The sequence below is a fragment of the Notamacropus eugenii genome, chromosome 1 (assembly GCF_028372415.1).
Source record: "Notamacropus eugenii isolate mMacEug1 chromosome 1, mMacEug1.pri_v2, whole genome shotgun sequence".
NCBI classification, from domain to species: domain Eukaryota; kingdom Metazoa; phylum Chordata; class Mammalia; order Diprotodontia; family Macropodidae; genus Notamacropus; species Notamacropus eugenii.
The window spans coordinates 282084045-282100270 of NC_092872.1; positions in this window are offsets into that span (position 1 = coordinate 282084045).

Consider the following 16226-nt stretch of genomic DNA (forward strand, 5'->3'; position numbering starts at 1 on the left):
CAGGCATCTTCCCCAACCATCTAGCCTCCTTCCCTTCTGCAACATCCATACTCAGCTCCACTTTCTACCTCTTGCTGTGGGCACCAGAATTAAATCAATGCTACTTGTGCTTCTGCCCTATGGCTCAACTGCCCATTGCCACGACTCTCCAGAACATGACCCCCACTTACCTTCTAAGTGCTATCTCACTCTTTTTGAAGGGGGGTCCTGGAGAGCAGAGATTGCTTCCCTTTCACATTTGCATGCCCAGATCTTGGCACATAGTAGGCGCTTGATAAATGCTTTTTCATTCATTTATTCCATTCATTGAGATGACCTCAACAGCTGCTAAACATTTCAGCAGTAAGTCATTAAGACTTTGCCTCCCTTCCTTATAGGGCAGATTGAACCTGTGCACTGTGTTTTACTATAAAGGTTCTTTTTGTAATATTCGTGGCATTGTAAGATTTCACATGACATCCTTACCTCAGCCATCTGTTCATGAAAGATACAGCCATTATATGCTTTCCGTCACTCAAGTGACTTTTAAAAATTTTTCTCTATTTAAATGTTATGTTACATCTAAATGAGTAGTTCTTTTGCTCAGCTTTTGCCCTTGCCCTGAAGGAATTGTGAGGATTCAAGTTAATAAGCTTTGAATGGCCTGGTGATCACTGTGATCATAGATGTGAATCAGATCAAGGAAGAGCTCTGACATTCCACTGGAGCACATGTGAAGCTGCTCAACGTCTTTCATCCTGATGCTCTCAAGCCAAATTCCTTTTCTTAATGTCTAAAATGATGCTTCATTTGCAATTGCTTTGACAACAACTTTAAATGGTTTATTTAACACATTTTTCCTTTGATACGGTTCAGAATCACAGAATCTCAGTGACAAGCGACTCAGAATCCAGCTCATCACTGACCAAGAGTGCCCAGCACAGTCAGCCCGCAGGGTAGTCATTCAGCCTCTGCCAGCAGGCCCCAGGGAGGGGGGCCCCTCTCCCTCTGAGGCTGGCCATTCCACTGGAGGAGAGCCTCAATGCTTAGCTACTTGTTCCTGGTGTCAAATCTAATTGTTCCTGTTCACATCCGATGTTCCTCATTCTGCCTCTGGACCAATGGACAGAATAAATCTCATGACAGTCCTGAGATATCTGAGAGACAATTGTCATGTCTGTCTGTGGTCTTCAGCAATCTCCCTTTGCTAAAAACTAGATTTAGCATGCACAAAGGCCTTCTTTGGAGGAAAATCGCTGAATGGGCCTGAAACCCAGAAACCATTTAAGCTCCCCATTCTCCACAAGCACCCACAAGACTCCCATTTTTCACAACCTAATACACCTGGAATTGAATTAGGTGGGGCTCTTTGCACAAATCAGCTGTACCTGGCCTTTGGTGTTTTAAGATTCATTATTGCAAGAGTATCTTTTCCCAACTCCAGCTTGCCTAGGTGGGTTAATGGAGGATCAATTGCTTTCCTGTTTCTTCACACACACACACACACACACACACACACACACACACACACACACACACACACACACACACACACACACACCTCATTTCTGCCAGATGCCTAGAAGCAAACTAGTCAAAGAAGGCAGAGAAATCCAACCTCAAAGAAATGGGCAGACAACAACAACGTCAGTCAATTAAGAGTAAATTAGCCCTGGCTTCCCATTGGCTACTGAAACCATGGCTTCCTCGTCCCCATTATGAAATGAGATAATATTTGTTAAGCACTTAGCATGGTGTCTGGAACATATACTTCTAACACTCCTGGGATATCCCTGCTAATTTCTACAATTTGGGACCATTATATCTGGCATTTGAAAGTGCTATAAACAGCAATAATACGGAAGGAGGAGAAAGGAAGAGAAAGAAGAAAGGAAGGAATGAAGAGAAAAAAGGTAGAAAGAAGAAAGGAAAAAAGAAAGAGAAAGAAGAAAGGAAAGAAAGAACAAGGAAAAAGAAGGAAGGGAGAAAGAAAGAAGAAAGGAAGAAAAAGGGGAGAAGGAAGGAAAGAAGGAGGGAAGGAGGGAGAGAAAGGAGAGAAGAGAGAGATGGCTTTCCACCTTCCAGGAGAAGCCCTCATGTAGCTCTCCTGGGAAAGGCTCTGAATAGCAGAGAAAGAGGCTTCTGGAGGCAAAATGCAGTTTTCTGATTCTGCCTTGGGCAGCCCAGCTTCAGCTTGACCTAAGAATTCAATCACGTTCCACCAAGGCTTACTGAGTACTTATTTCATTTATAAATATTTGGTCCGGAGTCTGGACAATTCCCTCACCAGTACAGATAAATCCTCTACTCTGGCCTTGCAGAGTTTCCTGGCACACAGAGAGGTCAGTTATTTCCCAGGGTCATTGAACCAGTTCATGTGGGTCAGAGGCGGCAACTGGCCCCAGAAGGCCAGACCTCTAGCCACTCTGCCACCGCCTCTAGCGCACACACACACACATACACACACACAGTATATGTAAAGCAAAAACAGTAATTTTCACAGTGAGAGCCTGTTAATAGCTAGGTGGAAGTAAGCCCCGCCTTATGTGGAAGGTGGCCCCAAATTGGGCTTTGAGGGAAGCTAGGGATTCTGCAGCCCAGTGGTGAGGAGACAGTTCATTCCAAGCCTGGGGGCCCACTTGTGCAAAGTCTTGGAGGCAGGAGATGGCACAGGAAATATCCTGTGAAGAAATCCATGAGCCACAACCTACTTATCTGAATTTGGCTCTTGCCACAAGCCAGAGAATACTCATGGAAGTGCACAGTGTGGGGAAAAGGCCTATGAATTGTGTGCTGGTCCTTTCTACCCTCCACAGATTGTAACTGGCTTTATTGTGATCATCTTAAAGAACCCAGGACGAGCAAGTCACTTTTTCATCATCTGTCCTAAGAACAGGGAGAAACAGTACAGGTAAACCCAAATGGGATTTCTATTTGGCTTGGGGAGTTGTTTTCAGTCTGAGCTGTAAGAACGTGTATAATCCTAGTTCTCTTCCCCTACCACAGAGGAACAGCTGAGTTGATCCTCAGCCAGCAGCAGCCTTTGCCTCCCACTAGAAACACTTGAGTTCCCAGCTGGAGCACTGGGATCACCTAGCATAAACCTCTTCACTTTGCTGGTGAAAATAGGTGAAAGAGATTTTTCAGGGTCATGCATTCAGTAGCAGAGCCCAGGTTCAAACCCAGGCCTTAGGAAGACAAGTATACAGGGTCCAAGGCTGCTAACATCTAGCTCCGAGTTCCTACCCCTACAAGCAATGAAAAAGTGATGTTAGAAAGTAGTTCAGAGCTCTGTCTCCAAAATTACTCAGCTGTGACTTAGCAGTTCCTAAGAAGTCAAACACAAGAGGCATAGAAAAATGTCTATAAGGAGGATCTTTTACTGCAGCAAAGACCTGGAAATAAAGTGGATTCACATCAACTTCAGAGTAGCTGAGTGAATTTATCATATGTGAAGATAATGCAGTGTTATTGTGTGGTAAGAAATGACAAAAGGGTTGAATTCAGAGAAACCTGGGAAGATGCACAGGAATGGATGCAGAATGAAAGGAGCAGAATCACGAGAGTCTATACAATGAGACAATATCGTAAAGGAAAACAGCTATGGAAGACGACTCAGGGTGCTGACCTCCAAACACTGGGCAGAAAGATGAAAGCCTACAGGAGCAGAATGAGACATACAATGTCCATGGGTGCCAATGGGTGACTTTGTTTTGTATGACTATACTTGTTACAAGAGGGTTTTCTGGGGGTAGGAGGCAGAGGGAGATAGGTACAGGTGTCTAGTAATAGTGGTGCTCTAAAAAGAAGAAAACAGAGTCCAGAGCATCATTGAAACATTTCATTACTGCACAGAGGAAAGCAGAAGGAAGATCACTCAGGAACCCAGACAAGTAGGACAATTGTGTCACTATCTTGGTGAATTTATTTATTTCTTAAAAATTATTTAATTTTTAATTTTTGGAATAAAACAAGCATGTCTATACTATAATAAAAATGCAAATGAAACTGCAAATCCATTATATATAACTTGTTATTCCTTTAAAAATGTAATAAATTTATCATGTACATTTTTTATTTTTTTGCTTTTTTTCTTCCCTCTTACCCCACTCCCCACCCCCACCCCAGAGGTGGCTACCATTACACACAAATAGGTGTGTGTGTGTGTGTGTGTGTGTGTGTGTGTGTGTGAGTAGACATACACTTGATGTTCAGACTCATAATTGTTTTTTTAACTATGCGATGTTATGGTCAATGGCTCCTGCTTAAGGTTGCTTCTGAGTTCCCAACATAGGTGATTTAGCTCTGGCACCAGATGGCCCCTGATTTATCTGGGCTCATTATCTGACTTCCAGACTTCTATGTTGCTCCTCACTTTCGTTAGCTCCAAAATTGCCAGGCTCTGTCCTGCCTTATTGAATCCCTTCATCTAGACAACTAGGGTTTTCAGGGCCCATCAGGGCCCGTCTTAGTAATTGTGGCTTAAGAGACCATGTCCTCCAGCTTTTGCAGGGCTAACACAAAAACGCATCCTACTATATCTGCAGTACTAGACTCTAAATGCCAAGAAGTCGAAGGCTTTGACCTCTCTCAGTTTTGTATCTCCCTCACTCCCCAGTCCAATGCTCTGGATGCTTATAAAGTGACTGTTGGATTGACCTGAATACAGGACCTAAGTGAACACAATGAGTGATTCAATACAGTTTATTGACTATGGTGAGAGAAGTCAAACCAGAGATGAATTAAAAAGGATGTACCATAAGATCAAAGGAACCCAAGGAGTACCATGACACTTGGGCAGAGACTGGTGAGTCTATCTGCCTCAAGTCCTTCTCCTCCTATCCACTCCCCACTTGTCTGTCCTGTCCTGTCCTGTCCATACTCTGAGGCTCAGATGCCAATAGGCCTCTGCCTCAGGGCTCTTCTGGACCCTCCTGGATTGAGTGATTATCAATAGTAACTGTTGCTGTTTCCCTCCCAGTCTGATGTGTTTCTTTTTCTTTGCCTCATTAAACGGGCCATGCCCTGGCTACTTTTTTAATGCCAAGTGCTGCGCTGACCACTGGACATATGAGGAAAAATATGTATTCCTGACTAAAGTAAAAAACCAAAATTAAGTGCCCATTGAACAGAGAACCTCTCTGTGAAGATTTAAGATCTAGTCCCCACCTTCATGGAGCTTCATCTAGTACAGTGGTTTTCAAAGTGCATCTGGGGGCCCATGAGGCTGAGACTATTTTCACAATAATACATTTTATTTAATATCAATACACATAATCCCCCAGAACAAAAAAATCTGAGGTTCTCAATAATTTTAAAAAGATAAAGAGTTCCTGAGACCAAAATTTTGGAAAATGAAGGAGACAGGCTGGTCATGCAGCAAGAATGAAAACTAGCAGACTCAACAAAAAGAAAAGGGAAGGGAAAGGGAAAGTTGGAAAGGGAAGGGAAGGGAAGGGAAGGAAAGGAAAGGAGAAAGGAGAAAGGAGAAAGGAAAAGGAAAGAAGATCATGCCATCATTCTTAAACAGGACTATTCAATGATTGGGCGTTACCTCACCCTAAGTGAGTACCTGCGAAGAACTTTGCCAGTGCATCCTCTGTCATCTCCAGTCATCCTGATGAATATCTGGTCACTGGATTCAAATGACTCTGGAGGAGAAAAGGAGATTGGTGACTTGCACAGCCTTCTCTCACTTAAAACAAGGTCAAGTGCAAGTCATGTCATCATTTCTCTGATGGCATGGTCTTCTTCAGCAACGAAAGATGAACACAACTCTCCATTTGCCACTAAAGGGATTTTCCCGAAACCCAGGTTTGATCATGTCACCCCCTACTCAACCAGCTCCAGTGGCTCCAGATTGTCTGGGGGGGATACAAAATTCTCTAGTGAGTGTTCCAAGCCCTTCATAACCTGCCCCTTCCCACCTTTCCAGTCTTCTCACACCTTACTCCCCTGACACACACTCTCGGATCCAGTGACACCAGCCTTCTGGCTCTGTCTCTCATCTGTGAGCATTCTCTCTGGCCGTGTTCCCTGCTTGGAGTGCTTCTCCTCCTTGTCTCTGCTGTATTGCCTTCCCTGGTTTCCTTTAATCCCAACTAAAATCCCACTCTTCCCTCTTCTTTCAAGTGCCTTCTCTCTGGTTTCTATCTCCAATTTATTCTGCATGTAGCTTGTTTGTGTATATTTGTTTTTTGGTTGCCTCCCCCATTAGATTGTGAGCTCCCTGAGGGCAAGGACAGTTTTTCACTTCTTTCTGTATCTCCACTGCTTAGCACTGAGCTTAGTGCACAGTAGGAGCTTAAGAAATGTTCATTGATTTTTCCAGTTTTCCCCGCAGTTTTTGTCAAATAGTGGGAAAACTGGAAAATTGTATGGCAGAAACTGGGCATAGACTAACATCTTACACCATATACCAAAATAAAGTCCAAATGGGTCCATGATTTAGACATAAAGGTTGATGCTATAAGCAAACTGGGAGAGTATGGAATAGTTTACCTGTCAGATTTATGGAGAATGGAGGAATTTATGACCAAACAAGAGATAGAGAACATTCTGAAATGCAAAATGGATAATTTTGATTACATTAAATTGAAAAGTTTTTTGCACAGAGTCAGTGCAATCAAGATTAGAAGGGAAGCAGAAAATTGGGAAAGAATTTTTACAACCAGTATCTGTGATAAAGGCCTCATTTCTAAAATATATACAGAACCGAGTCAAATTTATAAGAATACAAGTCATTTCCCAATTGATAAATGGTCAAAGGATATGAACAGGCAGTTTAAACAGAAAGAAATTAAAACCATTTATAATCATATGAAAAAAATACTCTAAATCACTATTGATTAGAGAAATGCAAATCAAAACAACTCTTAAGCACCACATCACACCTATCAGATTAGCTAACATGACAAAACAGAAAAATTATAAATTCTGGAGAAGATGTAGGAAAATTGGAACACTAATCCACTGCTGGTGGAGTTGTAAACTGATCCAACCATTCTGGAGAGCGATTTGGAACTATGCCCAAAGGTCTATAAAACTGTGAATATCCTTTGACCTAGCAATACTACTTCTAAAGTTATATCCCAAAGAGATCATAAAAATGGGAAAAAGACCCACATGTATAAAAATATTTATAGCAGCTCTTTTTGTGGTGGCTAAGAACTAAACATGTAAGGGATGACCATCAACTGGGAAATGACTTGAACAAGTTGTAGTATATGAAGTAATGGAATATTATTGTGCTACAAGAAATTATGAGCAGAAGAACTTGGACTTACATGAACTGATGCTGAGTGAAGGAAGCAGTACCAGGAGAACATTGTAACTATTGTGCTGTGACTGACTTTGATAGTTCTTCTCAGCAATGCAAGGATCTAAGACAACTCTAAAAGACTCATGACAGAAAATACCATCCACATCCAGAGAAAGAAATATGGGGTCTGAATACAGATTGAAGCAGACTATTTGCTCTCTTTTTTTGTTTAGTTTAATTTTGTTTTTTCTTTCTAATGGGTTCTCCCATTCGTTCTAATTCTTCTATACAACATGACTAATGTGAAAATATGTTTAATAAAAATTCTATACAGAGACTATATTGAATTGCAGGCTGTCTGGAGGGGGAGGCATGGGGGGGAGGCAGAGAAAATTTAAAACTTGTGGAAGTGAATATTGAAAACTAAAAATAAATTTCTAAAAAAAAGAAATGTTCATTGATTGATTGAAGACACTGTCAAGTTGCTCTCGTTGCAGACTTGCTTCTCAGCCTCAGGTGAGATCACAAAACTGAATTTTCATATTTCTGAAACCTAATATAGCTCAGATCTTTCAACAAAGAAGTAAAGAAAACCTGTATAAGTGCATCACCTGAGCCTAAATACTGTTTATGAAAATTATACTATTTCAGACATGACAATCATTTTGTTCAAATTATTTTCTTCTGGAAGATGTGTAGAAAGATGGAAATAGCTTTTCTTTATGCTTAGTAATTTCCAATGAGCCCCTCTTTGTATAATTTCCTTCTCATTTCCCTCATCTCCCGTCCCACAAATATGATCACCACAAACATGGCCCCTGAGGAGAAAAAAAAATGGCAGAAAAATGAGGAGTTTAGTGGTTGATAGGTCTTACTGAGGAAATGAGGTAGAATAATTATGTAAATGAGCTGACACATGGAAATAACCTTCCAGCACCCTGACCTCATACTTACTCACCCTCTTTTCTGCCAATGACCATCAACCATATTCTACATTGGCTGCCCATAAGCACAGCCCCCTTTCCCCCTTGCCCTTACCATCACCTGGAACTGTTCCACTTGGGACATTCCACTCTCTGACCTCAACCTCCCTTTAGCTTTCGACCTTTCCCACTCCCACAATTTTCTTTGCGCTCATTTCTACCCTCAATTATAGGGTTATAGATTTGGACCTGGAAGGGACCTTGGAAATCATCTCTATCCCTGTCATTGTACTGAGGAGGAAGCAAAGAGCCACAAAAGAGAAATGACCTGTTCACCTAGGGAGAATGTGGTAGATTTGGAATTTGAACCCAGGTCCTTAACTCTGTGTCCAGTACTTAATCCCCTGAGCCACACTGCCTCCCAATCCTGTACTTTAACCACTGAATTAAGCTGCCTCCTAGCCTTCCCTAAGCTCCAGTCCATCAACTCCCTTCTGCTCTCACTTGCCTCCCTATCCAGCTGATACATTATGGTCAAACTTCTCATTTTCCTCCTAGAATTCCTCGCCCACTAGACCTTCTGCCTTACCTGTTTTGACAGTCCCCAAGTTGGGTAAATTCTCCCAACAAACTTCTCTGATCATACTGCCATTCTCCTAGGACTCTGAACATGGTTGGAGAAATCTGGTTCTGTATAACACCATCAACTGTCAGCTGGGTCCTAGATGCCCTTTGGAAATCACTGAATTCACCTCTAGCTGACCTCTTGCAGGATTCCTCACAAAAGTTGTGCTGCACCTTTTCTATTTTCTGGCAATCCCAACCCTGGCCCCTCACTTGCACCTTGCCTCTCACTTTACTGAGAAATTTGAAGTCACCTGAGTAGAGTTCCCTCAGTTTCCACCTTTCTGCCCCTGCATCTCAATTTTTTTCTGTATCCTTACCCATCGTTTTTCTTCTTTTTTTCTCTTCCTTTAGGATCCAGAGCAAGTAATTTAACCTCTCAATGCTCTAGGCAACTGAATAAGATTATAAATTGTAAATGCTGCCCTGCATTGGTTGAGGGAGTTTCCTCATTGGGAATTCTCTATATCATTTAAATCACATGTCTAGTCTTCATGCCTTCTGCTCCATAGAAGCCATGTCCCTCCTTTCCAGGGCTAACCCTTTTGCCTGTCCCCAGAATCCATCCATTCCACCGTCTTTGCTCTTATCAGTCAGCCTTTGGTTTCTGTGCATCATGAACAGCTCCCCATCCTTGGACTGCTTTCCTTTGACCTACAAAAGGTTCCTCTTCCCCATCCTACAATTTTTCAAACAAAATCCCTTTCCTTTTGCTCCATTATCCTTTCAAACAACTACCCCATACCTGTCTTTCCTTTGGTCACCAAAAGTAGTCAGCCCCTACTTCCACCAGTTTCTTAGCACACCCAAGAGGTAGAAGAGTATAGCAGAAAGAATGCTGGAATTGGGTTCTGATGACATGGGCTCAGCTTCCTCTTCTACTAATATCTTTGTTGCCCGGGGCACTAGCTGATTTCTACAGGCCCTCAAAGCTCTGGATCCAGGATCCAATGTTCTCTCCCTTATTGTTCTCTCCTCCTGCAGCTGAGCACCACCTCTACTGTTCTACTGAAACTTCATTCTTATATATGACTAATTGATGGTTGGAGCCTTTGACCTTTTCTCCATCTTACTCCTCCTGAACCATGTCCTTCTTGAAGTTCTTTCTTCTCATGACTGCCATGATGGTGTCATTCTTACTCCTTCTGATCAGGCCACCATCTCTAGCCCCAACCACTACCCTCATGGAGTTTCATGTTTCCAGACAAGCTTTGAACATAACCCAGCATTTCAGATTCAACCTGGCTAATGTTGAATAGAACATCTCTATGTCCAGCTCTTCTACTTCAGATGAGTGTTTGTTCTTGCTCCTTATGACATAGGTCACCCACTAACCAGTAGAGTTGATAGCTCATTTCCGTTTGTTTTCAAATAGTGAGTATGTTACCCAAACCATCAAGTTTCCAGCCTCTGGGTCAGTGGAACCTCTAGTTCTATAGAAACAATTGAAGTCAGGAAGTCTACCTAGTTCTGTAACTGCTTAGTGTCTTTTTTCATCATAAGCTTTCTCCAGAATATCAGTCACCCCGATCAAAACTTCCCAATTAGCCCAGTGGCCCATAGACTAGATATGAACGACATCCCTTTCATTGCCTCTTGGGTGATTGCCATGTTCTTTGCATTTTGCTGTTTCGTGATGCACAGATCAACATAGGCAACCCAAAAGAGTTAATTTATTTCTGCCTTGACCTAGTAGAACATAAGCAACTTGAGGGTAGAATTGGCCTTCATTTTATTTTCTTATCCCCACCACCTAGCATAGCGCCTTGCATGTAATAAACATTTGTGGGATTGAATGAACAAATGAAGGAGTTCCTTCCAATTAATCAGCACTGTACAATTGTAACTGAAATGACTTTAAGAGGATTTGTGTCTTTTGGCCCATTCTCAGTACACATATTTTTTCTTGACGTTAGTGATCAAGATGAATGTTCATATTAAGAACCTGTTCAATCTCTAAGCTGTCTATAGATACTGTTCCTGGGAGACAATGTTTATTTCACATTTGTTATTTTTTTCAAAGATTTGTCAGACTGTGCATACCCTTTGATCCAATACCACTGCTAGGTCTATATCTCAAAGACATCCAAAAAAGGGAGAAAGGACCTATTTGTACAAAAATATTTATAGTGGTTCTCTTTGTGGTGGCTAAGAGTTGGAAACTGAAGGGATGCCCATCAGTTGGGCAATGGCTAAACAAGCCATGGCATAGGATTATAATGGAATATTATTGTGCTATGAGAAATGAAAAGCAGGATGATTTCAGAAAAACCTGGAAAGACTTACCTGAACTGATGCAGAGTGAAATGAACAGAACCAGGAGAACATTGTACACAGTAACAACAATACTGTTCAATGAAGAATGGTGAATAAGTTAGTTATTCTCAGTAATACAATGATCTAAGACAATCCCAAAGGACTAATGTCGAAGACTCCAGAGAAAGAATATTGTTTGAATACAGACTGAAGCAGGCTATTTTTCACTTTCTTTCATTTTTTTCTTTTATTCTAGTCTTCTTGCACAAAATGACTAATATGGAAATATTTTACATAATTGCACATGTATAACCTATATCAGATTGCTTACCATTTCAGGGAGAGAGGGGTAGAATTTGGAACTCAAAACTTTAAATTAAGATGTTTTTAAAAAACTTTTAAGATTTTTTCACTAAGACAAGTTTAGTTATCCTCTAAAATAGTCATTTCTTGGCTCTCAAGAATGGAACCCATGAATAAGACAGACATCAGTAAAATGCAAGTAAGGGACGGGACCACCACTGATTGTATTTTCTCAGTCAAGATGTTCTCCCTATTGACTTCCTTGATTGTATTAATAAAACCACCATCACCCAAGCTCAAAACCCAGGGTCACTTTTTGACTTCTTTAACTGTTTTTACACCCTAATCCATTTAGCTAGAGTCCTTGAAGACACCAAGGGAAAGTGCCAGAGTCAGACAGGTAACCAGCATTTATTGAGCATTTACTGTGTGTCAGACATGGAAACTTGGGTTCAAATCCCACTTCTTTTCCTAATTGAGGGGGTGTGGAAGGGGGAGAATGGGCATCTGACAATAAAATTGAAAAAAAATTCTATCTCTGACATTTACTAGCAATGCCTATGTTTCCTCATCTAAATGGGAATAATAATGCCTGTAATACCTATTTCTCAGGAAGGTTATGAGGCTCTAATAAGATAATTTATATAAAGTACTTTGCAAACTTTAAAGTGCTATATCAATTGGTTCCCTCCTTTCCAGAACCCTTACCTTCACCACTCACATAGTGAATAAAGGGCAAAAGAAATAGGTTTAAAACCTGTTTCTAGCATTTAGTAGCTGTAAAACCCTGAGAAAGACCTTTCGCCTATCTGGGCCTCAGTTTCCTCTTTTGTAAAATGAGGGGGTTGGCTTCAGTGACCTCTAAGATCCTTTCAGCTATAGAGCTTGGATCCTAAGACCCCAATTCCCATTTCTGTTCTGTCCTGCCCACAGCTTCCCTGTCTCAGTTCTCTCCCAGTTCCAACATGGCCCAAACATAGCTACTCCTCAGTTTCCTAATATTGCTCCTCAACTCAAAAACCAACAGCATTTACCTCATCAGACACATGAGGTCCAGACACTTTTGCCTGGTTTTCAAGGCCTCCTCAACTATCTGACCTAACCTTTCCCATTTTATCCCAAGCTACTTGCATTCCGACGCCCACAACCCTGGTCACGTGCCCTGGGCTTTTCTCCCTCTGTGTCTTAGCTCACACTGCTCTCCCTGATTACCTGCACCCCCTCACTCTGACTAGGGGAGAACTTCCTCTTTTCCAAAGCCTGCCCAAATGCCACCTGTCCTGGGAAGTTCTCCCTGATATTCCCTAGCTGATGATCTATCTATTATCCGTTATCCAAATTCCTGTAGCCCTTCATCTATACCTCTGTGGCAACTGGTCCCATTAGTCAGTCAATCAGTGAGTCACTCAGCATTTATTAAGCACCTATTATGTGCTTGTTTTATTTGGTAAGTTAGAAATAAAAAAACTTTCTAAAAGACCTCAAAAAAGCTTGCAATCTAAGACAACACTAAAAAGGAGCTTGAAATCAAAGTGGGGAGGAAGCTATCAGTGAAAAGATCAATCAGAGAAGTCCCAAGAGAAATGAGACGCTTTGAGCTGAGCTCCCTCCTTAAATGGACGTTGGGAGCCTATGGTTCCACTCTCCAGAGGCGCTGGGGATCATGCTGAAGCAGCATCCCATGGCTGAGGAGGTCTCCCAATAATGAACGTTCGTTAGCAGGTATAAACAGGTGCCTCATCTCCCCTGCTACAGTGTGAGCCCCTAGTAGGCAGGTAGAGGGTGGTTGCGTTCTTTGTGTGCTTCAGGACCCTAACTCAAAGCCTTGCACGCAAAAAGTCCATTATCAAGGTTTGCAGAAGGAATGAAGTATTCTATTGTGTGGTGAAAATGTTCCCATCGAGATTTCAAGTTACATTTCTCACTGAAATGGAGTCGATTTGCACCATCTACTGGAGTAAATCACTATGCACGCCCAGGTTTCAGAACAACAAAATCATATTTTAGGATCCATATATGATGAAGAGAAGGGCCCTTTTGACATGCTGGAAATACCAAATGCTAATTTACAACAGAGAATATTTTCTAAATTCAACTGTTTGGCCATCGGATTTAATTATCGACCTAAATCAAGAAATGGTACTGTTGCTTATAAAAATAAAATGATTAAACCAATAACATCCACCAAAGAGATAAAAATGCAAATCAGAAGGCAAGCAAAAATCAAAATACGTTATCATTTGCCCACTTAGTCTTATTTTTTTAAAAAAAGCATTCAGCAGACAATTGGAGAATGATAGGAAACAAGCAAACAGGATAATAAAGGAAACATAATTCAGCATTAATTAAAAGAGAAATCACCCAGTGAAAACGTGATAGCCTTTATATTCTAGAGCAATAATCATTGTCAGGGCTTAATAACAGGCTGAACACAAAAACACAAAATTTTCATTTAGGCTTTTTGATGTTCCAAAAGAAAACCCAACCCCAATGTTTCTGCTTCCAAAGCTTTATTTCTGAGTTTAGAGGAGCAGCATTTAATATCACTGTATAATTGACATGCCTTTAGAAAAGTGACACCTGTAATATCTACCACTCTCCTGAAATAGCTTAGAATGGCAGCCCCATCCCTTCTCCTTACTCAAGGCCATTTTTCATTTATTTTGCACCTATCATGGGTATTTTGTCTCCAAACTGATTTTTGAAAGATGTCAAATGTTAGCTATCATTGGCAACGTCAAAGTATACAGAATGTTAACGAAAAATGTTTTTATAAATAAGTCCTCCAAAAATAACATACAAGAAACAAAAATCTGATTGACATTCACATTAGAAAAAAAGCATTCTATGTAAGGAGAATCCCAGTTTGAATTTCCTTCTTGGACAGACAACCTTGTACAGGATGAGCCATTGGGGACCACAAGGTGTCACAGGAGCCACAAGGAAGATTTCCTTTATCTAGATATTTTCCTTTCCTTATGATTTTATTTTAAAACTTCTCACATTTGGTAGAAAAGAATGTTTTTAGTTTCAATTGGAAAGTTCCTTTATCTTTAAAGTGACAATTTTAGAAAAAAAAATAAGCTACTTTTTGGGTGATTTTTGAATACTCCAATATTTCCACCTGGCGCTCTTCACACCATGGTAACATGGTCTGGTAACACCCTCTTTCCAGCTCCCCTTTACAGGGTACCTCCTTGCCTTAGAATGTAAGTTTCTAATATTTTTATTACAAAGTATGGCTCTTGCGGGGTACAGGGATGAGTTACATAACGGGAAGTTAAGGCACATAAAATGCAATGTAAAAACAAAAAAAAAAAAAAAAAAAGAAAACCAGAATAGAAGCCCTTGGCAGGCCATTACTATCCTGGTTGCTTGTATCTATATCCTGAGGGCTTAGTACAGTACCTGGGACATCTGTTGTTCAGTCATCTCAGTCATGTTCGACTCTTCGAGACTCCATTAGGAGCTTTCTTGGCAGAGATATTGGAAGGGCTGGCCATTTCCTTCTGTAGCTCATTTTATAGATGAGAAAACCAAGGCAAACGAGGCTGGATTTGAACTCTGGTCCTCCTGACTCCAGGCCTGGCACTCTATGCACTATGGTGCCACCTAGGTGCCCTCTGGCACATAGTAAGCACTTGGGTTCTCTAGCTCTCACAATTATCTACATAAACTTCTCCAGTTCATTCCAAAGGGAGCTAAGTTACTTATTCTATACACTTATCCCTTCCATTTCACGACTTTCCCCATCATGGTTTCAATATATCGCAAGTCAGCACGAGAAATTATATGGTCGCGGACAACACAGAACCTGTGACCAAGTATTTAACCCACATTTTACAAGGTGTTGTAAATACCATAAAAGAAAAAGAAAAAATTTCAAACTTCTTCTCTGGTATGAAGGGAGGCCCAAAAAATTTTATATGGATTTTCCAGATTTTATTGGCATTGTGCCCCTAATCCACACCTCCACCCTCCACTCCCGTGATGTAAAAGGGATAACCACTAGGTTTCTTTGAAATCTGTGACAAGAAACTTCTAGGTGAAGTTCATAAGAACCTGAACCCTAGAGCAAAGAATCCAAAGGGGCCTTTGCTAGCCCTCATCCTAGCTGTAACCACCATGGTGAAGCATCTGTCCTTCCACAAGAACCCAGCTACAATTTGAGCCACATCCTTCACCAAATCTTTTTGGCTCATGCCCCAATCCAGGGAAACCCTGGAAATGTCAATTTTTGATTCACTTTGCTGTGGGCAATAAGGTCCTCAACAACCCTGACAGAACATGGGATAAGGTATAGATTTGTGCGTGTGTGTGTGTATACAAACGTGTGTCTCTCTATAAATGTATATACACATATATACATGCTTATAAATATATGCGTGTAGAGACATAATGCATATAAATGTATATGGTTTTACCAACAAAAAAATAGAACGAGCTCATACGCAGCCCATAAACAGTTAGAAAAACTTTCCAATTTCCCATAGGTATCTCTACAGACCTTACGACACACTATTCCATTATCTTGGTACTGCTGGAAAATGGATATTCAGCCACTCCACCCCACTCCCATGATAGCATCCATATGACCAACTGGTCAAGTCTGGGCTGGCTCCTCCTTGTTTTAAGGTTATAGTTGCATGTCTTGCAGCTTCTTGGCACCAGCCACTCCTCAGGTTTCTATGGTTTCTTAGTGTAATGGGGGTCTGAACATGGGTCAGCCTCTCCACTACACTTCCAAATTTTGAAAAATTTGCCCTAACACGCCATCCATGCCCCCAGTCCTTAACCATCCAGTGGGGTCCCTGGGGAGCCATAACTGCTGTCCCTCTCCTTATTCCCCCCAGTGCTATACAGGAAAGAGTCTCAAAACA